The sequence below is a fragment of the Lissotriton vulgaris genome, chromosome 5 (assembly GCF_964263255.1).
Source record: "Lissotriton vulgaris chromosome 5, aLisVul1.2, whole genome shotgun sequence".
Taxonomy (NCBI): Eukaryota; Metazoa; Chordata; class Amphibia; order Caudata; family Salamandridae; genus Lissotriton; species Lissotriton vulgaris.
Window position 1 is genome coordinate 1277534779 of NC_141693.1, and position 26996 is coordinate 1277561774.

Sequence of the window (26996 nt, forward strand, 5' to 3'; positions counted from 1 at the left end):
GCGATAGGAGCGCACCAGGTTCTGCAGGTATTTAGGGGCAGTGTTAGTGGAAATTCTATGCATAAAACATAACGCTTTGAATTTGACTCTGTTCTCAACCTTTAATCAATGAAGTTTCCTGATATATTTGGTGGTAGGTGTAGAGAATGGAATTTTACATAACAGTCGTGCTGCTGCATTCTGTACAGTCTGTAGTCTGCGGACAGTGGCCTTATTTGCCCCCAGGTACAAGACATTACCGTAGTCGAGCCTTGATGTCACTAAAGCATTGACTACGGTTTTTTTAGAATTTTCCGGTAGCATCCAGCATATCTTTTTTAGCCACTTTAAGATGGCAAAACAAGTGGCAGCGGTTTTTATCGCTTGTTGGTGAAGGTTGAGCGAGTCATCAATAATGACTCCCAGATTGCGGGCATTTGTGACCGGTATGGGGGGAGTACTTATTTCAGAAGGCCAATGCTGGGGGCCCCATAACTCTTTGTTTTTTCCCAACAGGATTAACTCAGTTTTTCCGCCGTTTAATTTAAAAAAAAAAAAATTATTCATCCAATTGGAGATGTTTCTGAGTCCAAGTTGCAGAGCGGAGGGAGTGCTTACATCCGCTGATGAGAGAGAAAAGAGCAACTGAGAATCATCAGCGTATGAGAACATCAAAGTCCTGTTTCCTCCACTAATTTAGCTAAGGGGCTCATGTAAATATTAAAGAGTAACGGGCTCAGAATTGAGCCCTGAGGTACTCCATGTTTGAATGACTTGATGTCTGAACTGGCGGTTTGTGAAAAGATTTGAAATGTTCGATCTTTTAGTAGTGATTTAATCCAATCGAGAGCCCTACCTCGAATGCCTATAGAATGGAGTGTCTGGGAAAGGATAGCGTGTGAAACGGTATCAAATGCCGCACTGAGGTCGAGCAGCACAAGTGCTACCGTTTCACCCTGGTCCACCATGCGGCGAATGTTTTCAGTGACGCCCAGCAGGGTGGTCTCAGTGGAGAATCCTGAACGGAAACCAGATTGATGAGAGGGGAGTAGGTCATGAGTAGAAATAAAGTCAGTAAGGCATCGATGCACATGCTTTTCCAGTATTTTAGCAAAGGTGGGCAACAAGGAGATGGGACGAAAATTGGATGGCAAATTGGGGTCAGCTCCAGCTTTCTTCAGGAGTGGATGGATCATGGCATGTTTCCATTCACTAGGTACGGTTGCCTCCAGTAGCGATGAATTCAAAAGATCTGTAATTATTGAAAAGACATTGCTACTGAGTAACTTTAGAATTGTGCATGGCAGAGGATCTTTCGGTGAGCCTGATTTAATAGTTTTGAGCAGACTCTGTTCACAGACCCACCCAAAACACAACCATCGTACCATACCATTAATTCCTAGAAATGTTATGTAGGGCACACACTGGAACCTAACGCGTTTTTTTGCAAAGTCTGCTGTGTGTTACGCCGCACTTGAAGTTGGGCATTTTTCAGGCAGAGATATAGAGGCAGTATGTCCTTGAGTACTGTTTCATTTCACAGAGAGCCTGGTATGGTATGGAAATACGGTTTCTGTGAATAAATGTTATGGCACAATTCCTGAGTTTTGCACGTTAATAACTAAAACATTGCTGCAGAGATTGAGCTCTTTTTTCATACATGAAATGGACAGTGTCTTCTCTCTATACACATTCCTCTGTGGATTTGTAAGTTTAAAAGTTGAAATGTTGACTATCAATATGCCATTAATCCAAAACCTGTAGTCTGGCATTCTTTAATGTAATTTAATGGTGATGGGAGATAAGATGTTTATCTTGCGCACAAAAAATTGTGTCTGTTACTTTCAAAGTTCATTTGATTGCTGCCCAAAGAATGTGGTTTGCAAGTTGGTTTGCATGGACCATAGGGCATGGTATCCAACAAGGCATCCCCCCTACCTTCCGTGGGTGGCCAAGAACACAGCCTTCAGCGAAGTGCAGTGCGAGTTGGTTGAAGGGCCTGGCCTCCGACCAGGCCATGCTACAAAACTCCATGAATGGCTTCCAGGTATGGTGGCTAACCACAGCTGTGCAAAGCCTTCAGCTCTGCACAGCAGATGCTGGCCACAAGGCTTACCTTCCACAGGTGGGCCACCACAGCTGTGCATCCAGGCAATCAACTGCAGCTGTGTACTCTCTTCCAACATATACAGCAGTGTGTTAGTCAAACGGCCTGGACTGCAGCCAGGTGCTGCACGCACCTCGCCGCGTACGGCTAACACTCATGCGTGGCAATGGCGAAGTGCATTAGCATTACAATTTGTTTTTGTTTTTTTTACTTTTTACAGGATTTGCAAATCCTTTCGCATATTTTGAGTCCCAGAGGGGCCTGTCATACTTAAGGAGGGTCCTCAATCCATGAATCCAGCTTAGGATTCACGAACCCTAGAATTAAAACAATTTTTTGCTCATATTATTGTCAGGTGTGGGACCCCACCGCATGGGCTGCGGTTTCAGGGTAGGATCACCGTGCTCAATTATGCCCTTTTTTTGTTTTCACTAATACAGTGCTTATTGCATTGTGAGAGGAAATTGCAGTCACAAAACAAATGTTTCTCTGATGACCATCCAATCAGAGCACCGCGGACTTGCAAATCTGCAATGGATAATGGGAGAAAAAGCTCCCTAGACCAAAGGTGTCCCTTGTGTTTAATTGGAATTGCAAATTCTCCCTGGATTTGTGAATCTGAGGAGTATCAACAAATGAATGGCTTCTGAAATGTAACAACTTCATGCCTTGCACACCTCTTTAAAATTCTGATTTCTGGAAACCTACTGGACAAATTTACACCAAAAGCACTTCCCTGAGTAAAGTTCTACCTTTCTGACAAATTTGGTATAATGTCAATCAGCCAATTTTCTGTATCGAGGAAAAAAGTATCCTTTTGGAATAAAATGAGAAATGGCACCTTTTAAACCCTGGAATAAAAGCTAAGCTTTTGCAAACGAGGCATAGCCCACAAAGGACAGCTACATTGCTGGATAAGAGTTCATAGGTTGGTTATCCATTCATGTATAAATAGTTAAGCTAATTGTTAGCAAAAGCATGTCATACTTTATTGAATGTTCATCATTATTTTTATTATTTACTTCTATGTTATACAGTCTCTTCCTCTTTTCTTCAATATATTCCAAATAATGTCGATCAATTCCAAATGCATTTCCACACTAACACTGGTCTTTCATCAGATGGTATGTAAGTCAAAGTTGCAGTTGCTGATAGAAATTCATTGAGTTAAATTCAATAATTCCAGAAAAACGTATTTCCATTGTGTGTAATTAGTGTTACCTGAGAATCAGTAGCACACAGTTGAATAACCTGTGTTAGGCATTTGAGCTGCCATTCTGTAACCGTGAGCATTCTTGGCAACATGCATACCATCCCTATATAAAAAAGGCCACCATTGACGTATGTGTGAACATTCTTGGTGCCATTATGGATATTCCAATAAAATCATTACAGAGCAAAGATATATATGTGTCCATTCTGTGTAACATTCTTACTCTCACACATTAGTGCCTTTCTGGCCTTATAGTGGTCATTCTCGCAATAATGCTGGCTATTAGTGTATATATTGGTAAAATAATAAGTGTGAGGGACAACTGCTTTTCTTAGTAGCCTGCTGCCAGCAATGCTGAATGCTGGGTTTGCAAATTACCAGCGATGCCTATTATAGATTGCACTTCATGCATATCACTCTACAGTTCCTGTCTCTTCATCTCACTTCTGATGGATTTCTTAATTTCCTTCTTTCTCCCTTTGTCACTGCTTTCCTATCTCTGCCTTCCCTCTTCTTTTTCTCTTCTCTGCCTTTCTCTTTCTTGCTCTGGGTAAATGTATGGTGATGAAAAGCAAGTCCCGGTGGCAAACTTAATTCTGGTGTCCACCATCTGCAAGCATCAGCACAATTTAGGCACTTCAAGCTGTGGTACTGGTTGTGAAAATCCTTGCATAAAAGGAATACCCCTACTATTTTCTACACAGGAATAAAATAAGAATGAGAATGCTTGGTGACAATGATAAGCTGATTATGTTTTGGGACAAAAGATCTATACTAAAAATGAAAAATTCGTATTTTGGACTAAAATCAGTTTTGTCATGAAAGTGACAAGCCTCTGTTTGGAGGAATTTACTTTATTTGTCTAAAGTAAAACTTTTGTGATTCGTGATTACATTTCTGTGTGATTAGAAACTTGCAAATTGATGCTTCCCAAAATGTCACAAACAAGTGCACTTTTTCAAATACATTTATAGCAGCTATTCGAGAAATAATTCATACCGAATTGTCGAGACATTGATATTTATTTTAAGTCGAAGTCAATTTCCTTCAATGAATGTTTGTATTGCAATTCCATTTACAGTTTTTAAGACTTTTTAGTATGCATTTCATCTTCTATAGTCACAAAGCTATTATAAGATTTTCCCTGCTACTGTCTGAGCACTGAGCATGTAAAGATGGTGTAACATCTGCTATCTGATCCTGTGATCTCTATTCAAATAAGCAATTGCAGCTGTCTAAGAGCCTGTAATATTTATCTATGCTGTGTACAGCAGATTGTGAGATTTTCATAACATTTGATTTTTTAGCAGCTTTTAATTAACTGCATGTAACATACTTAGGTTGATATCTCACTTTAATGGGACATTGTTGTGACACAATTTGTCTACTTTTTCTTAGGGTGGGTGAGTACCAACAATCTTGTGAAATGTAATACAAGCCTATGTTATTAAAAGAAAATAGAGATTACCCTAAAAAAGTTAGTAGGAGGAGCATTATGGTTCCGAAGCAAAACCATAAAAACACCGAAGTTCACCCGTCATACACATCAATGCAACAGTCCTTCCAATGCACTGCTCATGCACCTTTGGACAAAAAAAAAAAGATTTTGCGTGGAAGTTAGTTTCAAGTTGGATACAGAAATTTGATATTAAAGAGTGGTTTATGTACTACGGTAAGGTTTTCTCTGTCACACATGGTAACATTTTTATTGAGTGGGGTTGCACCAAATAAGGTTGATCTAGTATTTTGGAGGAGTCTATTGATTCAAAAAAGGTTACATTTTCACACTACCAAATAATATTAGTAACTAATATTAGTTTGTTGGTTAGTATACTTAAAGAAAAAAGAAATGAAAGGCAATGATTCCTCTTACAAAGAATTTAAAAAGAGAACTAGTAAAAGTCCCAGGGTGTAGGGGTAGAGGTGAAATGCCCGTCCCACCTAAATGCGGAGCAATGTTCAATAAAGGTGATCAATAAAACCTTGTATAATTTTCTGCATTGTAGTTGGTCAAGGTGTGTGCCTCAGTTCTGTTATAATCTTCAAATGTTCCTTTTTTAATTTATATATGTTCATTTATTTAGGTGTCAGTATCAAATATAAATACATGAAGTATTAATGCAATTGACCATTGCCGCATAATAATTCAGCTTGCTTGAATATATTCTGCATGGTTTGAAATGTGTTTCCAGTTATTGTTTTTAAATAATGAATGAAGATTCATAGAAGTTGAGATACTGATTTCTCAGTTATTGTTTTAAACAATAAGTAATGTTCCACAGAATGTAAGCAAGTGAAAGGTTAGAGGGGGTGCACCACTATTGTTTATTTGAAAATATTCAACACTGTTTAGAAAGAGTATAAACTGGAGCAAAGCATTATTAGATAGGTAGAAACTTCGCTCCAGGGATACAAGACTGAGGGTCATGTAGTAGCCATAAACACCTTTCTTTACTGAAGGGTTGGCGCATAAGGTACTCCACTCAGCATATCTGCCACTTAAAGATATAATTACTTTGGTGCAGAAACAAGAGCATTAGCTTTTGTTTCTTTACTGAATATTATGTCCATTGTTCAGAAAAGGTGTGTGAGTGTGAACCATTTATGAAACTTAAGTAGGCTTCTTTTGGCTCCAGGTTTTTCTCAGTTAGACCAGGGAAGGAGGGAGTGGGGCTTTTTATGTAAAGAAGCCTTACCATACTACCATAATGTTACACTATTTTCTATTGTTCTGCTGCCTGACAATTTGATTGCCACTATCATGTTTATTTTTATGATAGTTACTATTAGCATTGTGCACACTAGGATAGAATTTTGATTTTAATAAATCTTGAAATATTCCTGGTTTCCAAGATGTCTTGAGTGTGCATATTCATGAGAGGAGGGTTTGGGTTCCCCCCTAAATATCCCCATGATACCTCAAATGGACTGATCATTACCTAGCATGCACCTCACTCAAGTAATGCTCAGTGGGGTGTGGGGTGGTTTTTGTCCACCAGGTTCAGGTTGGCATATTGAATAGGACCTTTGTGCCAAAGGGTCTAGAAAAACCATTACTGTTCCATGTACTGAAAAGAAATTCAGAAAAAGTATCTGTTCCATTCAAATGAGCACACAGTTCTATAATTATTTTTTTCCTAATGAAAAGAAAAATGTTTCAGAAGCTATCTTTGTTTAGAATGAGCACCTTTTGTTCACAGTAAACAACAGAGAGATTATGAAAGTGTTTGTTATATTTAACATCTCAAAATGGATACCATGTTTTGCAAATTTTGACAGCTTTCTCAGCTGACCAATCACATACAAATGTTAGACTTTTCAAATGTGAATGCCAGTTCTGGGGATCTTTTGCTCATTTGAATTCATGTGTCACTATTGTACCTATATTTTCAGCTTATTACAAAAAACAGTGGACCCTAGTAATTTGGGGGACCAGGGTAAGAATAGAAACAAACTGGAATAGTATTTATGTCCTTTGTCCAGACGGACAGGAATTTATTTGGCGATGCACACAATCAGAAAGTAATGTCAAGGGGGCACAGCCTGTGACCTACAGTGAACAAGACAAAACAACAAGTATAGGCAAGAGCGAGCAAATCGGTCTGTATGCTTATAATCAGTGAACAGACTTGATTGTAGTTTGAGTGACCATTGTACATAGCATTCACAAGCATATTCAGTACATATGATCCTATTGTGTCGACGATGTTTCGATGCCGAAAAAACAAGATAAATGGCATCATCTTCAGGACAGATATATAGATCATGTTTGTCTTGGAATTATAAACAATTGCCTTTCATGCTACATACAATTGACATAAGTGGGAAAAAATGAGGGAGAGAAGGGAAAAAAACAATGTGAATACGAGGCCAGGCATGTTTAAAACAAAAAACACATGGTGGTGCATTTTATTGTTCGTACCTCAAGGACCGTTCTTTGCTGGGATGCTTAGTGCTGGAGGAACGATGTAATACTGTGCACTTAAACATCGGTGTAGTGATTTTGGATAGTGAAGTCTGCTCTGCGCAGGTGCCGAAAATGGAAGGAGAAGTGACGGCGCAGTGTGAAATGGTGTTGGAATTAAAAGCCCGAGTTCTAATTAAGAACCTTTCAGAGAAAGGGCGATAAAAAAAAAATGGTACATATGGCGCAGTGCGAGACAGTATCCAGAATAGAAGTGAGAGGGTCCAGATTGACTGGTGTACTATCGATGACTACACAGTGTTGGATACAAGGTTGACTATACAGTGAGCAGTTTTGTGTCACCGACATGGTGACATATGAAGGTGTTATCACGGCAGATCTTAACCAGGTATACAATTGTCTATACAGTGAGCAGTTTTGTGTGAACGGCGCGGTGGCATTAAGAAGAAAGTCAATATCAAGGCTAATCCTTAAGGCGGGGACAATTATATCTACAGTGAGCAATTTTGTGTAAATGGCACAGTGATATTAGAGGAGAAGGGTATTACAAAGGCAGATCCTTAGGCGGGGAGGTAGTACAGGTCGAGAGGAGTGGTTCAATTAGGACCTATGGGGAAGGTAGCCTTGATAAGTATTGTGCAGTCATGACAGATTGGGCGTAAGAAAAAAGGGCAGAGTATAGTTACCAATGATAACGTGGATTTCAGGATATCCCGCTTTTGAGTCAATTAGACCGTCCAGAGGACGGCTCACTGGGGAAAGGAAGCACGGGCTCAGCCACTATTCCAGTTTGTGTCTATTCTTACCCTGATCGCCCAAACTACTAGGGTCCACTGTTTTTTGTAACAAGTTAAAAGCCCAAGGTCCCTAGTGTACTACCTTCGGGTTCCCTTGCTTCCTATAACTGTATGTAGCGCAATCGCACGACTGCAAGGGATTGTGAATCCTCACCCCTCTCTCAAGGGGGTTCCCCAGCACCAACCCTGTGTTCCCTTCCCCTCCCCCCTCACTTATACCTGTGTGTTCTTTGTTGTCTAGGCGAGGCATGTCTGACCACTCTCCTCTTTACACCCTTGAGTACATTAACAAAATCCTAGAAGGCCCATCCCTTCTGACAGACTCAGTAGTTACCCCAAACGAACCCAGTACCTCACTGGTTGAAAAACTGGAAAAAATAAGAAAAAAGAAATAAGACTGACTCTGATGATAAAACTCTTGACAGATTATCTAAAGGCTAATACCATCCCAGTTGGCCTTCAAGTTCGCAATATTCCGGGTGTCTTCACAGACAATCCGAAATACCTCAACGGTTTTAGTTATATAAGTACAACATGCTGGGTGGTGCTGGGGATTAATATTGCCACAGAAGAGCTACAAAAGGTAATCACTGAAATGCATGAACTTGAAAAACAACTCAAGGATAAAAACACTAACACTGAGGCCAAAAAACTTCTTGAATAAATACAGAAGACTATTGAGGACTTCCATAAATTCAAACTCAATAAAAAGCCTATAAAAGTTAAAAACGATATCAAACGTTTCTCCCAAGAGAGGACATATCCTTACCTCAGTAAAGACTATTACACCAACCGCCCCTATAGTGGATCTCAAAACCAGAGACCCTGGGGTCGTTCAACCGACGCCAGAATTTTGTGGGATTCTCTGATAGCTCTGCAGATTCATCTGAACACTCTGACCAGAGTGATAGCCCAGGCCCTTCCCACAGGATTTTTTTAGGCCGAGGCAGAGGCCAGCCGGAACCTCTAGGAGTCGGGACAGGAAAACAACCACAGAGATGGCCAAACCCTCCCAACCCTCCAGGCGAACGCTTTACCCGTCGACAACATTACCGATGGTAATCAATGAACCTGTCAGTCTCAGTAATATAACTGAGTACGACAATGCACTTCTCCCTATTTTCAATCTTACCCAGCATACACTGTCCAGTGGGGAAGTGTCACTGCTCAACAAAGGGCTCTCATTCGTTCCCACCATTCGCCCGAATTACCTTGATACCCAAACCGAGCTCCTGAGATTCTTCAGAAAAATCAGGCTTCACAGTTTGTTCTTCTGAACCCATCACCCTTGAAATACGCCAACACCCCCTTCAAACCACCCTCGAAATTTTCCCCCACTGGAGGAATGATTCCACCTGAAATTCCCACCTTCGAGAAATTGGTTTTGAATGATCTAACTACTATGGAAAAACAGAAATCATTTGTTCCATATAACATTTCTATCATTGAAAAAAATGCCCTTGCATCTCTTAAAAACAATCCATCCCTTGTCATTAAACCAGCTGACAAAGATGGTGGAATCTTGATTCAAGAACTGGACAACTATCAGAACGAAATCTTCCGCCAGCTCAAGAACACGGAACATTACTGAAAACCTCCACGCAACCTGACAGAGGAAATACAAAAGATGATTCTTGGTGTCACCAACGAGGCACTCAAATCAGGATATCTATCCAAAAAGGAACATGAATTCCTTAACATAAAAGCCCCCAGAATGCCAGTGATCTACTGCCTCCCCAAAATTCACAAAAATTCCGACAGTCCACCTGGCCGCTTGATTGTCTCGGGGTGTGGCTCCGTGCTAGAGCCCCTCTGACATTACATTGACTTCTTCATCAAACAATTTGTCCCGGACACCCAATGCTACATAAAAGATAGCATGTCCATGATAAACATGATTGAGGACTATCCGTTTGACCCCACATCCAGCACCATGTGCACGCTGGATGTGGAGTCATTATATACTAACATCCCTCAAGTAGAGTCTCTTCGGGTGATTGAAAAAGTCCTGAATACACACCCACGCCCACATAATGTCCCTTCACTATTCATTTTGCAACTATTGGAAATTTGTCTAACTAAGATTTTTTTCTTTTTGAGGGAGTATTTTATGGCCAGATATGTGGAACTTCCATGGGAGCTATTTTTGCTCTCAACCTGGCCATTCTATACATGGACCACATTGAAACATCGTGTATCCTGAACTCCTCTAATCCTTTCAACAGTGGCATAGCCCTGTGGAAACGATACATAGATGATATCTTCCTACTATGGACTGACCCTACAGACACTCTCACCCACCTTCTACACTGGCTTAACAACAACAGTGGGGGGCTGAAATACACGCTTTCCATGAATAAAGACTCAATACCATTCCTTGATCTTGAAATTAAACACACAGATGGCCGTCTGACCACTAGTCTCCATCGTAAACACACTGAGCGTAATACCCTGTTAACCTACAACAGCCATCATCCCCGCAACCTGAGAGACTCCCTCCCTTACTCCCAGTTCCTACGTATCCGAAGTAATTGTTACTTTAAGGAAGATTATTTCAAGGATGCAAAAACTCTCAGTGATAAACTCAGAAACAGAGGGTACCCGAAAAAATTGGGACGCCGCTCTCTGAAAAGAGCTTGGTACTGCCCCCATGAGGTCTTGCTAGAACCCAAGCCTAAAAAGAACCAAGACAGACTCATATGTGTGACTATCTTCTCACCAGCTTCAAACTCTATAAGGAAAAGCATACTGAAACACTGGGCAGTACTGAATGCAGGTGAACTACAATTAGAACGCCCCGTGTTTGCTTTCAAACGGGCCAAAAATATCAAAGATCACCTGGTACGAGCATCCCTCCCACAACCTACATCCAAAGTTACGCTAAATGATGTATGGGGACTACCCGCACTTACTGGCCACATGAAATGTGGCAACTGTGTAGCCTGCGATTCAACTGTTGAAGGCAAAACCTTCTCATTTGGCTCAATCAAGTTTGAAAGAAAACATTTTACCAATTGTAATTCATCAAATGTGGTGTATGCGATCTTTTGCCCATGCATGAAAATATATATAGGTCAAACCACTCAGAAAATAAAGCTTCGCATTGGGCAACTCCGGAGCAGAATAAAATGCAACACGGAAAACACCCCCTTGGTGGAACACTTTGTGGAAAAGGCACACAATGAAAGAGACTTGACTTGGACAATTATTACACAGATCAAACCACCACCACGTGGTGCGGATGTGTCACAACTACTTAACAAGGAGGAGCTCCATTGGATACTAAGGACCAACAGTATCCGTATGGGCCTCAACCGCCTTGAAGATTGGACAACCCTCCTCTAACTGAATGTGCAAACATCCCCACGTTATGCCTGGTCAGAAATTACTGTGTCAAAGAAAAATTACTGTGTCAAAGAAATGTTCTGTCTCCGTTCTTGGATAGAAAATATTCTCTCAAATGTGATCATCTGTCTCCCCTTTTGATAATTTGAATGTACATTGTTTTAAAGTCTTGATTTTCACTTATGTGACCACCACTATCACTTCACAACCTTTCACTCTCCACTCCAAGATGGCCACCACATCCTAATTAACCTTTGAACCGCTTAGTTAAGCGTTAGTCCCTCCTTTATTGTTAATTTTAACCACATGCCCCGTGCTATCTCATTCTCCACTACAAGATGGCAACCGCGTACTAATTGCATGACTGCCATTCCAATATGGCCACCACACAGTCAGCGTTAGTCCCTCCTTTGTTTTTCAAGACCACATGCCCGAGCTATCTCATTCTTCACTCCAAGATGGCTACCGAGTACTAATTGCATGACTGCCATTCCAATATGGCCACCACACAGTCAGTGTTAGTCCCTCCTTTATTTTTCCAGACCACATGCCTTTTTAGCCGGCTCCCATAGAACAGATTAACAGCGATCCCCGACAGAGATGCCGCGTCCTGCGATTCTGCAACAGGCACAACTGTAAGTACACCCACCCTAACCCGCTAAACCTTACTCCAGTCCCACTGTCACCCATTTTTGACTGAGCCCGTGCTTCCTTTCCCCAGCGAGCTGTGATCTGGACGGTCTAATTGTCTCAAAAGCGGGATATTCTGAAATCCACGCTATCATTGGTAACTATACTCTGCCCTTTTTTCCTACGCCTGAATCTGCCATGACTGCACTATACTTATCAAGGCCACCTTCTCCATAGGTCCTAATTAAACCACTCCTCTCGACCTGTATTACCTCTCCGACTAAGGATCTGCCTTGGTAATACCCTTCTCCTCTAATATCACTGCGCCGTTTACACAAAATTGCTCACTGTAGAGATAATTGTCCCTGCCTTAAGGATTAGCCTTGATATTGCCTTTCTCCCCGAATGCCACCGCGCCGTTCACACAAAACTGCTCACTGTATAGACAATTGTATACCTGGTTAAGATCTGCCGTGATAATACCTTCATATGTCACCATGCCGGTGACACAAAACTGATCACTGTATAGTCAACCTTGTATCCAACACTGTGTAGTCATCGATAGTGCACCAGTTACTCTGGACCCTCTCACTTCTATTCTAGATACTGTCTCGCACTGCGCCATAGTTAACGTTTTGTTTTTTAATCGCCCTTTCTCCGAAAGGTTCCCAATTTGAATTCGGGCTTTTAATTCCAACACCATTTCGCACTGTGCCGTCACTTCTGCTTCCATTTTCGGCACCTGCGCCAAGCAGACTTCACTATCCAAAATCACTGCACCGATGTTTAAGTGCACAGTATTACATTGTTGCTCCAGCGCTAAGCATGCCAGCAAAGAATGGTCCTTGAGGTGCGAACAGTAAAATGCACCACCATGTGTTTTTTGTTTTAAACATGCCTGGCCTCGTATTCACATTGTTTTTTTTTCCCTTCTCTCCCTCATTTTTTTCCCACTTATGTCAATTGTGTGTAGCATGAAAGGCAATTGTTTATAATTCAAAGACAAAAATGATTTATATATTTGTCCTGAAGATGATGCCATTTATCTTGTTTTTCGGCATCGAAACGTCTTCGACACAATAGGATCATATGTACTGAATATGCTTGTGAATGCTATGTACAATGGTCACTCAAACTACAATCAAGTCTGTTCACTGATTATAAGTATACAGACTGATTTGCTCGCTCTTGCCTATACTTGTTGTTTTGTCTTGTTCACTGTAGGTCACGGGCTGTGCCCCCTTGACATTACTTTCTGATTGTGTGCATCGCCAAATAAATTTGTGTCTGGCTGGACAAATGACATAAATATTATTCCAGTTTGTGTCTATTCTTACCCTGATCCCCCAAACTACTAGGGTCCACTGTTTTTTGTAATAAGTTAAACGCCCAAGGCCCCTAGTGTACTACCTTCAGGTTCCCTTGATTCCTATAACTATATTTTCAGCTAGCACATAAATTGCCTGCCCCTAGATGTATAGTGCTCTCCTTACATTGTTGAAGAGATCACATACACTAGTGAAGAATAATTATCCTAGTTTTTAATATATTTCAATAAATTAAGCCCAGCTACTTCGCTATTTTTGACTCTGTTGTTAGCCTTGAAATTGCTACCATGGGCGTTTCTGAAGAAAAAATGGCTGACTTTTTTCTTTCAGTCAAGAGAGATTTGCTCTTTCAGTCAGATTTCCATCCTATTCGATTCACACAACATTGTTTAAATCACGATAGCCAGCTAGTGAAGGAACTGCCAGCAAGTCAAACTTATTACCACAGGAGAGTAAATTCAGTTGTATAAATTGGATCTTTAACTATTCAATTATTTCCCCTTTTCTTAGGTCAGCGCTTGCCAAAGCTTGCCTGCATTTCTCTCCTATCTGATGTACTAAGCCCAGGTCCAAAACTGGTTGGTGTTTTAGTACAATGACTTATTTGAAACCTTGAGATTGTCGGGGTCCTCAGAAAGAATCAGTCAAAAATACCCCATGTCATTAGCTTAGTAAGGATTAGAAGTACAATGAAACTGAAAAGACTCACCAAAGATGCAAAATTCCCTAGCAGAGGTTCACTATTCCATGAAAGGAACCTTAAGCTGTCCACCGAGTGCCAATCACTTGCAGTAGTTGTTTAGCTGCCGAACTCTAGCGATGGTACAGTGAGATAGAATCTAAAAGCCATGCACTTACCTCCTAACGTTGCACTTCACTGAAAAACCTAGCCAGGAAGCGTCTCTTTGTATCACGTGCACGATTCCTCAGATTGGGGATTTAGGGGGGGGGGGAGGGGCGACCAGCGGGAGGCTCTCCCCCCGGGGAAGTTTGGGGCACCAGGGGAGGGGGGGGGAGGAAGCTTGGCACTCGGGGCTCACCGTAGCTGGGTCTTTTGGGCTGGTTGGGCTGGTTGGGCTCTTTGGGCTTGTTTTGAGCTTGTCCTGTATTTAACCGGACATTTTGTGTCACTGCACACTGTTCGTGGTGCAGTGACACAGCAGCCAGGGGTCCGTTAGGCAGTTTCGTGGTGAAATTGTGGCGAGGCGGATTGTCGCTGTGGGCGTACTGTGAGCGTGGTCGTGCGCGTTTGGTCCAGGCGGTGTTTACGTGTGCGGGATGGCGGCGTGTTCTGATCCGCGGGTGGCCGAGGCTTTGCGGCTGTTGAGCGAGGCGGGCCGCATGGACATCGTGCGGCCCGACCTCCAGGTAAGGCCGCGACCGGCTCAGTGGGGCGGGAGGGGGGGCGGAGGAGCGAGGGGCGGGGGACAGCGCAAGGAGGCAGCGCCGCGTGGGAAGGCGAAGGGAGGTTCTAAGAGAGCCGGGCGGAGGGGGAAGAAGCGTGCGCTCGAGTTTGTAGAGGATGTGGGGGGAGGGGGGAGGTGCCGGGGGGGCGGGGGGTGGCCCGTGAGGCAGTGGCTGAACTGGGAGGGCAGGGGGGGTGGGGGATGATATGGGGGCCCAGGTAGTGTTGCCGGTGGGGGGTGGGGGAGTGGGGAGGGGGGCTGGGGGGCTGAAGTGGGTGAGGGGCCTGTTGTGGAGGGGGGAACGTGGCGCGGGAGGGGGAGCGGGGCTGAGGCGGGATGAACAAGGTGGGCGGTTGGGGGGAGGGGATGGGGGTGGGGGGGGGTTTCCCCATTATTGATTGATGAGACGGATGAGGAGGAGAGGTGAGGGGCGGACACAGAGCTGGACTGGAGTTCGTCCTCATCAGAGGAGGTGGGGCATGGTGGGCCCGAGTAGGCCAGCATCGCCGGGGCGGCGGGGGGGATTAGAGGGGCCAGGCGGGGGGCGTGGCAGACCAGAGGTGCGCGGGGGGCGCGCGGAGGCAGAGGTGTGGCGGGTGGGTCCGGGCTGGGGGGGTGGGTCGGTGGGGGTAGTGGAGGGGAGGCAAGGGGATGTGGGGGGGGCAGGGGGAAGTGGCGGGCCAGGGGGGAGTTATGGCGAGGGGGAGGGGAGCGGGGTGCGGCAGGGGGGGGGAGCCTGGGGAGTAGGGGTGTGGGGCGGTGCAGGCCGGGCTGGGGTTTCGGGGGTTGGGAGGGGGGTTGGGGCCTGGGTGGCGGAGGGATCCCGGCACGGCGCGGAGGTCATTCGGCAGGATGGGGGAGGGGAGCGGCTCTGGGATGGGGGAGCGGGGGAGGGGGCGGCATGTGGGAGGGAGAAGGGGGGTGTTTTCACCCTGGCATGCTGGACTCCACCTTTTTTCCTTGGCAGGAGCTGTTTGCGAGGCGCTCGGGTAAGCAGCATGCGGCTCCAACCCACCGAGAGGATGGGCCGGCTCTGTTTGGTGCGGGCGGCCGAGCTCCAGCAAGGGACCTAACTCAGGACCGCGGCGAATGGAGGCGGGATGCGTCCCCGCCGGCCCCTCCCCGAAGGGTCTTTACGGCCGCCGGGGGTAGGGGAGTGAGGATGGATGAGCATACTTTTGATCGGACTGCGAGTGTGGCGGATGGGAGTGGGAGTGTGGACCTGATGGATTTGATGCGGGTGTGTCGGGAGAGAGCGGGTTTGAGCCGGCTGGAACCCCAAGTGGGGGGCCGGGGTGGTGTGGAGCCAGCTGATGGAGAGTCGGAGGATGAAGGGGAGATTCGGGAGGACGGGGGGTCTTGTAATGTTGTTAGCAGTGTATTACAGGTGCCAGCAAGGCAAGAAGCGCCCAGAGTGACGGCCCCCTCAGCTCCACTGGTTAGGCGGCGGGATCCAGCAAGGACGCCGACCTTGACGCCAGGTAAGACAGGAGACGGAGCGGGGAGTGGCAAGCGGCGCTGTGTGCATGTTTCGGTGGGGACGGGGGGCGAAGGGGAAGATGGATGGCGGCTGGTGCGGGACGGTACGTGCAGGACGTGGGAGTGGGCACGGACGGCACAGCGCCGTATGGTGACGGGTCGAGTGCGATCGGCGGGTCGGCGGCGGTTGGAGAGAAGGAGCCGGCGGGGGGGGGGAGAGTTGTGTGGTGCCGGTGCGTAAGTTACCGTACATGGGGCTGACCAAGCCTCTGGGGGCTCACCTTTCGGCGGCGACGAAGGAAAAGATCTGGAAAGGGGAGTACATTGACATCCTGAAGCTTCTCCACAGGGAGTTGACGTCCAAAGAGGGGTCGAAGGAAGAGGAGCAGGAGTTAGCTAGGCGCCCAAAGGTGCCCCTGACGCTTGACAACTGGTCAGCGGCTTTCCTCATATACGCGAGCGTGTATTGCGAGAAGTTTCCGGACCGGTCCGTCGCGCTTTTCAAATACATGGATGTGGTGCGGAGGGCACAGGAGACTTATGGCTGGGTTCGCGTGGTCACACTACGACGAGGAGATCCGGGCGCGCATGGTGGCGGACCCTGAAGTGCAATGGGGGGAGCTGGATTCGGATCTGTATCAGCAGACGATGGGAGGGCCAAGTTTGGCCGCACCATTTACACGGCAAGTGGTTTCCGCTGGTGCCGCCCCCCTTTGTGGCCCGCCCCACCCGTGGGGGGTGGGGCAGGGAGACTCTGGCGGCCAGGCCGCAGTCGGGGCCTGCTGGGACTTTAATAGAGGAGCCTGTGGGCGGGCGGCATGCCGTTTCCGGCATGAGTGCTCGACATGCGGACGACGGTACCCAGTGCTGCGTTGTTGGGGGCTCGGGGGCCCGCCGGGGCAGCAGCCCGTGCAGGGAGGTGTCCCAGCCAAAGGGGGACTGGGTGGGGGGAGGGGAGGAGGCAGGGGGGGGGAGCTGGGGCTCTGGGCAAAGGCTCGTACGCTGGTTAGGATTGAGCGGATGGAGTCCTGGCTGGCGGCGTATCCGCGGGCGGAGGATGCTGCGGTGCTGCGTCGTGGTTTCCGGGAGGGGCTTCGGCTGGGGTACGAGGGCCCTTGGATTGCTCGCTGGGCGGACAATCTGAAGTCAGTGAACGCACACAAGGGCATTGTGAGTTAGAAACTGTTCAAAGAGGTCAGAGAAGGTCGGATGGCGGGCCCCTTCACGGAACAGCCGTTGCCGGGCTTGATCATCTCCCCCATCGGAGTGGTGCCCAAGAAGGAGGAGGGGCAGTTCCGACTGATACAGCACTCCTCTTGGCCGGAAGGGGAGTCGGTCAATGCCTACATTTGGCAGATTTGGCGTCGGTGACTTACTCGTCGGTGGACGTGGCGCGGAGGCTCGTATCGGCGGCGGGAAGGGGCGCGTTGATGGCAAAATGCGATGTCAAGTCGGCGTTCCGACTCCTTCCGGTGCACCCGGCGGATCACCAGCTGCTGGGAAGCCAGTTCCAGGGTCTCATATTTGTGGACAAGGCGCTGCCGATGGGGTGCTCCATTTCATGCGCGCTATTTGAGCGTTTCAGCTTGTTCCTACAGTGGGTTTTTTCCAGGCGCACAGGCTCGGAGTCAGTGAAGCACTATCTGGATGACTTTTTCCTGGTGGGGCGGCCCGGAACGCCGGACTGTCAGCGGCAGCTGGATGGTTTGGCTGGGTTGATGGGGGAATTTGGGGTTCCCCTGGCGCCAGAGAAGACGTGCGGTCCCAGTACGGTGTTGTCCTTTCTCGGTATCGAGCTCGACTCGGTCGCCATGGAAGCGCGCCTACCGGAAAACAAGAGGTCAGCGATGCTGGTTCTGGTGGATGGAATGTTGTCAAAGAGGAAGGTGACGGTGAGAGAGATGCAGGTGCTGTTGGGGCATTTGAATTTTGCTTGCCGCGTGGTGCGGGCGGGCCTAACGTTTCGCTGCGTTTGGGTTTGGCGTAGTCTGGTTTGACTTTGCCCCATCACCATGTGCGCCTCTCAGCGGGAATGAAGGAGGATCTGCGCATGTGTCGGGCGTTCCTGGAACGGTTCAATGGAGTACCCATGGCGCCGGTGGAGGACTGGGAGTGGGACGTCACCATGTACTCGGATGCGGCGGGCGGCGGCGGCTTCGGTCTGTATTGGGAGGGGAAATGTTGTGCGGAGCAGTGGCCGGAGCACTGGCAGGCAGGCGGGAGGAGCATTGCGTTCTTGGAGTTGTTCCCGTTGGTGGTGGCGGTCACGGTGTGGTCGGGGGCGCTGGCGCACAAGCGCGTGCTGTTTCGAGTGGACAACATGGTCGTCGTGCAGGTGGTGAACAGGCAGTCGGCACGGGACCCGCAGGTTCTGAAGTTGATGAGGGTGTTTGTCTTGCGTTGCTTGGAGAATGACATATTGTTTCAGGCGCACCACGTTCCAGGAGTGAACAATGACATTGCCGATGCTTTGTCTCGTTCACAGTGGGAGAGGTTCCATGGGCTAGCCACGGCGGCGGAGGAAGTCAGGACGCCGGTGCCGGAGGACCTGTGGTCGGTGGGCGAGGCCGGGTCTTTCAGTTGGTGAAGGCGTCGGTAGCGGTGTCCACGTGGAAGGCATACGAGCTAGCGTGGGAGGAATTCCTGCAGTCAGGAGCGGTGAGGCGAGGGGACCGGTGGCGGCGCGAGGAACAGGTGGTAAGGTTCATGCTTGCGCTCATGGATAGAGGGCTGTCGCGGGTGTCGATAGCGGGCAAGTTGTCGGCGGTGGCGTTCATGGGAAAGTTGTGGTGGGGTTACCCCCCGTCGGTGGGGGAATTGGGGACCCGGCTGCTGGAGGGGTGTGCGAGAGAGAGGGGTGCGAAGGTGCGGCTGCGACGTCCCATCACGGTGGAATTGCTGGAAGGAGTCATTGGCGCGCTCCCGGCGGTGTGCAGGGATGAGGGCGAGGCGGTGCATTTTTCTACCCTGAAGTCCTGGCTTTTCTTTGGAGTGTTTCGAGTGTCGGAGTTGCTGGGTGCGAAAGGGAGGTGGGGGGTGTTGTGGGGGGATGTGGAGGTGCGAGCTCAGGAGGTGGCGGTGTGTTTGCGTCGCTCGAAGACGGACCAGCGGGGAGTCGGGACCTGGGTGGTACTGGGCCCGGGCGGCTGGGAGGGGGTGTGCCCGGCGGCGTGAGGAAGGAGGTTGATGGCAGGCCGCGGCAAAAAGGAGGGGGAGGTTTTTGGTAGGGGTGGGGGTGACGGAGTGACAGCGTATAAGGCTTTGTGGGTTCTGCGGCGCGCCCTGCGGTACATGGGTGAGGACCCGCTGGCTTTCGGGACGCATTCCTTCCGGATCAGGGCGGCAACGGAGGCAGCTCGGAGGGGTTGGGGTAAGGAGGAGATACAGAGGCTGGGACGGTGGAAGTCGGATTGTTACCGGACGTATGTGCGGTTGAGGGAGGCGGATGGGGGGTTGTAACAGTGCTTCCCGATTTTGATATGTGTGTCTTTGCAGGTGCTGTGGCGGGGCCGGAAGTGGCTGTTTGCATGTATATATTTTGGGACACTCATTCGTCAAGAGGGCAGAACAGGCGGAGTGGGACAGACATCAGACACTCAATTTGGGATTGGATACAGGGCTGTACCATTGTCATTGGAGGGGGAAAGGGGGCAGGCGTTGGCATGAGTTGTTGCCCTTGTTGGACACGGTGGTGCGAGGGGGGGTGTGTCCGGATGTGGTGGTGATTCATCTGGGCGAGAACGATTTGGTGCAGTGCAAGGGGCTGGCGTTGCTCAAGCAAATGAAGAGGGACCTGAGGGAAATTAAGAAGCAATGGGAGGGCTGTCATGTTATCTGGTCCGAGTTTATTCCCAGGCGGGTGTGGAGGGGAGCGGAGCGCCCAGGAGCCATAGACAGGGCACGGAGGAAGATTGATCGGGAGATGAAGGAATTCTGTGCCAGGGAGGGGGTGCGAAGGATGGTGCGGTCTATTTTATCCGGGAGGATGGGGTTCACCTGTCCAGATATGGCATGGAATTGTACATAGTCCAGCTGAAGGAGGCTTTGGATGGGGCATTGGGGGTGCTCAGGTATCCCAGGAGGCAGGAGTCCTAGGGGGGGGTCGAAAGTCGTAAGCGATTTTCGAGTGGCGCTTTCCTAAGGAGATAGGGTGGTTTTGCTGGAGGCCTGGGACTGTATGGTAGGCGGGTGAGGTCATGAGGTCACTGTGGCATTCAGTCGAGGGGTAGGTTGCTGAGCGGATGTGTTGTATTTTCATTTGCAATGTTGGGGTTAACTTTAGGGGTGGGGGTGGGGGCTGTCAGGCAGTTGTTATTTAGTGAGCAGTAGTTTTGATCAACAAGCGAAGGTGGATATAGGCTGAATTCATGGAAGAACCCCGAGGGTTGCGAGATTTTTCGCGCACCCCCACAGGTCTCCGTTGGACACATGAATAACCGGAAATACCAGATAGACTGATTGGAAAGCGTTGATGTCCTAGTAATATTCTTCTACAAAGGAACCGAGGATGGTCCAATCCTAATGGCCACTGAACGGCCTTACACAAAGCGCTCCTGTTCTTTTATGTCCTGAAGAAGACCCCAGCATGAGGCTTCAACCAACCCTTAAACCGGGGATCGAAACGTAGACCAGACTATACCTACCCTCTAACCATAGAAGAAATTAATGGAGTAATACAGATCCTACGTTAAAGAGTTTCTTGGAACTACTGATCCAAATTAGACTGTAAAGGCCGCACTGAATATCACTGTGATTGATTTATGGTCACAACAACCTTTACCCAGTCTTCACCCCATCACACCCATCCCATCTAACTACCTCTTTTCTTCATCACTTTGAGCGCGTCAATATGTCACAATGCAGATAACATGTGTGAATCTTTTCTACATATGAAGTTTTTATATGCATTCAATTGATACTTGTGTCCTTAAATATTTGTTTGATTCAATGAAGTCATTGATATGTTTTTCCATATGTTTAATTTTTATTCCACAATTTCTGGTACTTATTGAATGATACTAAGTATCCAGGTAACAAGGTGCTTAAATAAAAGTTTTTGCACTACATGGATGGAATGTTGATAATTTAAAATTGGCAATATTCATGTGATACATTTGATGTTTCTGTTAATCAGTAGACTCTGACCACTTTATACGTATCTACAGTAGTTTTGTTCGGCACAGGCCAGGTGGGACATTGTTGTAGGTGCACCTGATTCCAATAAAGCGGCCTTTATCACACTATTTGGTTGTCTGTGTCAGTGCTACCCCCCCCTCACCTACCGGTGTGCCCCAATGGGGATTTGGGGGGGTGGCCGACCAGCGGGAGGCTCTCCCCCCCAGGGAAGTTTGGGGCACCAGGGGAGGGGGGGAGGAAGCTTGGCACTCGGGGCTCGCCATAGCTGGATCTTTTGGGCTGGTTGGGCTCTTTGGGCTTGTTTTGGGCTTGTCCTGTATTTAACCGGACATTTTGCGTCACTGCACACTGTTCGTGGTGCAGTGACACAGCAGCCAGGGGTCCGTTAGGCAGTTTTGTGGTCCCTCCCACCCTCCCTGTAATTTTCCCTCTGGTTCTGGGGTGGCGGGTTGGTCCTGGCCAGGAGGGGGTTTGTTGGTCGATGGTGCACTGGTGTAGGATGTTTAAAGTTGTGGTGTCGCTGGAACAGGTGCGGTTACTGGGGGCGCTTTCCTAAGGAGATAGGGTGGTTTTTCTGGAGGCCTGGGACTGTATGGTAGGCGGGGGTGATGTCATGGAGGTCACTGTGGCATTCAGTCGAGGGGTAGGTTGCTGAGCGGATGTGTTGTATTTTCATTTGCATGGGTTAACTTTAGGGGTGGGGGTGGGGGGCTGTCAGGCAGTTGTTATTTAGTGAGCAGTAGTTTTGTTCGGCACAGGACAGATAGGACATTGTTGTAGGTGCACCTGATTCCAATAAAGCGGCCTTTATCACACTATTTGGTTGTCTGTGCCAGTGCTTCCCCCCCCCCTCACCTACTGGTGTGCCCCAATAGCATTTAGGCAGTTGTAATAATTGAGGAAATTTCTCCTTGGTTTTGAGTAAAGCACCTCGAAGAAACGCCATGTCTATTATTGGCAGCATTAAAGAAGCAGAACACTGCCCTCCTCATGAACTGATCATATTAAAAAAACATTTGGAAGGAACAACTCTTTACACTTTTAGTTATAGAGCAAGAGTTTAAAACTTTAAGTATTCATCTCAACTTACCTGATTCCAGAGAATTTTCCAAAGAACAACACACTTGTTCCTTTCCTCTGAGCCGTTCCGAAGCTGGTCACGCAAGTATCCCTATTGGGAAACAGGCAAAGAACTGTTATAAATATGGCTAAGATTTAACAGTGTGAAAATACAAAATCTTTGCAGGTGTTTATTTGAAAGATATATTTCTAATGAATAGAGATAAAACAAGGAATGCATGAAGAAATCGAACTCTAACTTACAGAATTAATTTTCTCACATAAGAGAGGGGCAATAGTCATGGTGTATGTGGTATATTAAGTAGCTAGGAACATGCATGATATATACATATATTAATACTAACATTAGATGGTAATATTAAGTCATTGAACGTAATGTTTATGATTGTATTTTTTCACAGTTCCACAACAATACCAAATATTATCAAAAGTATAAAAAGCGATGATTGAATGAACAGACATGTAAGAAGAACCCAGAAGACCAGGACAAGGGCAGTCTCTTCTTTATCTCTCCCCAACCCCTTCCCCTACTTGGAGCACTCCATAATGTCTAGACATTGTCTTAGCAATTGGGAGGGGTCTGGAGGGGGCATTGGGATTTAGGCATCAATCTCCTCCTGTAAAATCCGGCATATTAAATGACCCTGACAGAGTGAAGTGCCCACATTTATAATTTCACCTAAGCAGAATGGCAGAGAGTTACAACTTAATACACTTTGGAGAGATATTATAAGAAATCCACAAAGAATTAGTAAATGTTAGAGAAGAAAATATGGGGCATGTTTACAAAAACATGTTGGAGCGCGCTGAGCTGCGCCAGATTTGGCACCATATTCACAATAAACGCACCCCTGTGTTTCCCCTAGCGGTGGCCCGAAAAAAGCTGCCTAGTGCCAGCACAGGCACCCTGCCGCCATGTTGAAAGGGTGCCTGCACTGCAGGGACGATTGTTTGTGTGCAGGAAGGTGCACCTATCTACACATAAGCAATCAATTATGGCGATTTGCTCTTTCTTCTTGTGCTGCAGAATGAAGCACACATGGAAAGAGCAAAAAACAAGGAGAAATTAATCATTTCTCCACCTATCGCCATTCTGACACCTGGTATTCCATGGCTCTCGTTTTTGGCACTGTCTCAGCCTTGATCATCTGGGGTAGCATCAAAAAGCAATGGGTGTTGTTGTGGAACGCCCACAGCAAAACCCATTTCAAGCCACTTCTCCACAGAGGACTGCGGCGGAAAGGGGCATACTTACAAGGTGCTGTTAAGCCACGGTGAGTGGCATAGCGCCACCTTGTAAATATGGAAAATGGTACTACTCCACTGGAGCATCAAAAAACATGCAGCTGCGGTGGTGAATGGGGCTTGTAAATATGCCCCTAGGAGTTTAAAACAAGACATAATCGATTTGAAAAGAGAGACTTTGGAGTTAGCTTCTAAAATGGGTGGTATAGTGACATGGATCAGTTTGGTTCCTCCCTCTCCAGAATGAAGCTGCTAGTTCAACGTCAAATCCAACATCTAGGTGAACCACCCAAGGAGTACACTGGTTGTCACTAGTGATTCTCCTAGCTCCCTCAGAACACTTCAGTGGACATCCTCAAAAGGTCCAAGTTTTTCTGACCCAGTAATCTCCCCATTTTATGTGCTGAATGTCAATTTTCCCAAACGCACAGTCTCGAGTAGCCTTTATTCTGTCCTAACTTAGTGGAGATGCTGCTTCATGGTTAAATGTCGCATAATTGTAAAGCGCACAGCTGCCCCAGCAAAGGGGTGTCCCGGCGCTGTATACCGCTGGGGAACCCATCCTGGCTTTCCCTGTGAGATGGTCCCTCCTGGGTATCTCCAAGGTGAAGACAAGCATCCCCGGCGCTGATGGGGCCGTTAGTAGAGATTAAGCAAGCTATTGCCCAGAGTTGCTGAGTGGGACCCATGGTTGGAGTAGGCACCGAGGCGAGAATTATCTAGTCCGCTGACCATGGCCCAAGACAATGCCGCGTCGGGAATCGAACCCTGGTCCCGAGCCGACATCTGCTTCCGGGTCTGCAGCCTCTAACCAGTGAGCCACACCACTCCACTCCACTTGATGTCATTAGTTTCTAGAGATCCTCCTATCTTCAATGAATTTGATCAATTTATGAAAAAGTTCTTCTGGATATGTGATAGAAGGAAACAGGCATGTAGCTAGGGGGGTGCGGTAGGGGCGGTCCGCCCAGGGCAGCACTATTTTGGGGGCGGTGGCGGCTGCGCTGCACTGGGGGCCCGTGGCAGCATTGAACACGTGAATGAAGTGCAAGCACACCTCTGTGCAGAATTCACGAAAGCGCTACCAATGCTGGCCCTTCGGTAAAATGGAATGTCTGCTGCTGCATAAGTTCAAAGTAGGTTATTGCGAAGAATGCATCTTTTATTCATTAAAAATGCGAGAGGAAATGTTTCTGAGGTGTTAAAATTGGAAAATGTATGTGTACACAGTGTTCATCAGAATAGTGGGAGCCCGCAAGGATTGTCATTTAAGATAAGGCATGTCTGTTAAAGATCTTTCTAGATGTCATAAAAGTGTTGAACACTCAGCATTTATATATATATTTTTTTTCTACGTGGTGACGGAATGAAATTCAGAGCGGCGGTGCTACACTCACTGAACTCATACGGATTCTGAAAATGTTTAAAAATGAACAGGTGTCGCAAACGAGCCAGGCCCAATCAGATGAAGGGTCCTAAAAGGGTGGTTTTTTTTTGTCTCTGAGTTTTATATAGCTCGAACTTGACCGAAGGTATCAGCGCAATTTACAGGAGCACCAGTTGCGTTTTATAGAGACAGATTATTTTAGGCACGGGGAGATTACGTTATTTGCCCAGAATCACAGGATGTTAAGCTTCCCCGCCGAGACTCGAACCCGGCTCTGTAGTCGGAGGTGTATTTAGGTATCCCCAAGGGTTGTGAAATGCCCAGATGTCAGCACCTTGATAGATGTTAAACTACCTGGGATTTTCCCATCTTCAAATGTCTTCATTTTTTTTTTTTGCTGGGGTCAACACTTTAGAAATGTATGGAAAAGGAAACAGCTGACACATAATAATAATAATAATAAGACATTTGTAAAGCGCCTGGCTGCACAGAACTGTGTGTCCCCGCGCTAACTGCTTACAAATCAATCTAGAGGAGTAGAGGCAAAAGGGTCGTCCGATCAGTGATCAATTCGGGAATAAGAGAGTTTTAAGTTTTGGCCTGAATATCATTTCGGAGGGTTCCATCCACAGTTGGAGTGGGAGAGCATTCCAATATTTAGTAGCCAAGAAACGGAAGGATTTGCCTCCCATTTTAGCTCTTGTAATACGGGGTAGTTTAAATTGCATCATGCCTGATGATCTTAGGTCTCTGGTCGGGCGGTGGATGGTCAGGAGACTTCTAAGATAAATGGGACCTTTATTGTGAGCTATCCGATGGGCATAGCAGAGACTCTTGAATCTAATTCTCTCATTGACAGGAAGCCAATGCAGCTTAGCTAAGGCTGCTTTGGTGGATGTTTTTCTCGAAAGACCTAGTACCAGTCGAGCAGCTGCATTTTGTATACATTGAAGCTGGTGAAGGCCTTTCTGGTTGAGACCTATCAGGAGGGCATTTCCATAGTCTAAATGGGGTGTTATTAGAGCATGGACTATTGTTTTTCTAGCTCCGATGGGGATAAGGTCAAGAACTTTTCGGAGGACTTTTAGTATGCCAAAGCATTTTCCTGTTATTTTATTAACTTGGGTCTTGCCAGAGAGGTCAGAGTCTAGCATGACCCCTAGGTTTCTTACCGTTTCTACAGGACTGGGTAATTTTCCCAGTTCACTGGGCCACCATGCGTAAGACCATATGGAGATTTCTTTCCCTACCACCAATACCTCAGTCTTGTCTCCATTTAAGCGGAGACCATTATTGTCCATCCAGGTGGCTACTGCCGACATACAATTTGAGAAATTGGTGGCATATTCTTTGCTGTCCGGTGTAAGTTTGAACATTAATTGTGTGTCGTCAGCATAGCTGACAATGCCCACCCCAAAATTCTTTACAACGTGTGCCAACATGTGCTTGGAAAGAGAGTTAAGTATGGGAAAGTTACAATACTAGCTTTCTCGATGCGGAGCACATGGGCCACTGTGGCGTCACTCCCACCTTCAAAGGGTGGTGGACTTCCTGTGAACAAATATTTTGTGTGAGGTGCCTCAATCCTAATTTCTTTAATACCATTTGTGGGTTCAAAAGCATATAAAAAGACAGATGCAGAAATAAATCTTTTATTCTGAAACGTTATGTGCATTTTATGTGGCGTTCACTAGGTCCTTGACTCCTGCACCAATATTGTAATCTGGGCAACATTTACAGTTCTGAGGAAATTGTGAAGTCTGTTGACACTGTAATTGGGTTTGCATTTCACCATGTAGGGTGATTTACATTTACAATAATAATGGCTGGGGAGGTTAGAAGAGAGTAGTTCTCGCAGTTTTGACTGTTTAGTCACTGACCTCTGTTACTTCAGCAATACTGGAAGTTATACAGTTCTTTTAGAAGGAGTGCAGGCCTT

At 46.9% G+C, this 26996-nt stretch overlaps 1 long non-coding RNA gene across 1 annotated transcript in view; it reads right to left on the minus strand.

Annotated features, from left to right (window-relative positions):
* Positions 1-26996, minus strand: part of LOC147712455 (uncharacterized) — a 163906-nt gene that overhangs the window by 80298 nt on the left and 56612 nt on the right. The window contains exon 2 of the long non-coding RNA XR_015295752.1: positions 22436-22516. This is a non-coding gene — a long non-coding RNA (uncharacterized LOC147712455). The remainder of the gene's footprint in view (positions 1-22435; positions 22517-26996) is intronic.